Below are 1,841 nucleotides of genomic sequence, written 5' to 3'. Positions count from 1 at the left end.
GGAGAGGGAGAGGGAGAGGGAGAGGGAGAGGGAGAGGGAGAGGGAGAGGGAGAGGGAGAGGGAGAGGGAGAGGGAGAGGGAGAGGGAGAGGGAGAGGGAGAGGGAGAGGGAGAGGGATGCTTAATTCCTCTGTTTTAAGGTGGCCCAGAGTAGTTTTTCCCGGAAGAAAGGTGTGGCTGGGGCCCAGCTGGTGTGGCTCAGTGGTTGAGCATGGACCCTGCACCAAGAGGTCGCCGGTTCGATACCCGGTCAGGGCACATGCCCAGGTTGTGGGCCGGATCCCCAGTGGGGGGCGTGCAGGAGGCGGCCCATCGATGTTCTCACTCATCAATGTTTCTCTTTCTCCCTCTCCCTTCCGCTCTCTCAAAAATCAATAAAGAAAAGAAATTAAAGAAAGAAAAGGCGTGTGGGAACATCCTCAGCCCTCCCTGACTGACCAGACTCCGCGCTGCCAGGCAGGACCCACTGTGCCCCCAGGAGCAGGTGCTCTATGCGCTCTGCTGAGTGTCTTTGGAAGGACTTGTCTCCACACCCACCTCGTCTGGTTAGGGAGGCGTCTGCGCGCTGGGAGGCTCCCCAGATGTTTGGAACATTTCCCACCCCGAGGACCAGCAGTGTCTGTCCCGCCCGACTGCTCACCGCTGCTTTCTGCCGCCCCGGGAGCTCCCCTCTCAAGTGCTGGCGCCCGGATCCCGGGTTACGGGAAGTACGCGTCCTCAGTCGTGGCCGGGGGTCCGAATGCCTTAGGATATTGGCATCTGGTTCACGGAGAGGTGTGAAGCCCAGGCTCCTCCCGGATAACGTCGATGGGAATGTGCCACCCTGGTGAACACGTCCCAAGCATTGTCTGAAGGGTATTTCAAAGGCTCCCAACACCGCCCTCACCGCGGGGTCGGCCGGGAAAGGTTCTCCAAGTGGCAGTGTCCACGCTCCTGTCTGGTGAAGCTTCTGGTGGTGAAACCAGGGCTCTCCCGGTGCGGAGGGCAGATCCGTGCCAGTCTCGGGTGTGCAGGTCTTACTCATCCGCACCGCGTCCTTGCAGGGAGGACAAGGTGAAGTGGGATTTCCTCCCTCCCATGTTCTTTGTTAACTTACCAAACTTTTTCAGCCTCACTCGAGGCTATGTTTATTGATTTTTTAGAGGGAGGAGAGCGAGAAACCTCAGTCAGTTGATTCCCCCGTGCTCTGGAAGAGGATTGGACCCACGACCTAGGTGTGTGCCCTGACGGGGATGGAGCCAGCTACCTGCTTGGGCGTATGGATGCTGCTGCAGGCAACGCGCCCCCGGCCAGGGCCCTCCTTCCCGTTTCCCTTCGCCGGTGATCCCTTCTCTTTGCTCCTAGATCGCCGTCCTCGAGTTCTTGCGCCTTAGACCGCAGCCCTCCGGCTCCCGCAGGGCTTGTTGAGGCCGGGTCAACCCTCCGTAGGTGGATGAGTCATTTCTCAGGGCGAAGAGAGGGCAGGACCAGTGTGTGTCAGCAGGAGAGATCTCAGGAGCAATCAACCTACTTTTCCAAACACCTGTCCTGCCCCTGCCTTCCAGCCTCCAGCGAGCGTTCCACGACCATGGAAACAGAGGAGGCCTGGCTCCCCCTGGGAAGCCACCAGGAAACATCCCGGTCGAGCCTGCTGGGGGTGAGTGACCACATGGACAACGACAATCCCAGTGCAGGCCGCTCGAAGCCACCAGCCCCGGACAGCCTGGCAGCTGACCTCGGACACCCGAGGGAACGCAGCTGCCGGACCGGCTAGATGGGCCCAGCCATGAAAAATAAACAGCTGATATTTCTAAGCTACTAAAAAAAAAAAGAAGAAAAAAAAAGATTGGCTGGCTCTGTTGC

The sequence above is a fragment of the Molossus molossus genome, unplaced genomic scaffold, assembly GCF_014108415.1.
Source record: "Molossus molossus isolate mMolMol1 unplaced genomic scaffold, mMolMol1.p scaffold_m16_p_5, whole genome shotgun sequence".
In the NCBI taxonomy this organism is placed as follows: domain Eukaryota; kingdom Metazoa; phylum Chordata; class Mammalia; order Chiroptera; family Molossidae; genus Molossus; species Molossus molossus.
Note: the sequence above shows the minus strand (reverse complement) of the source record.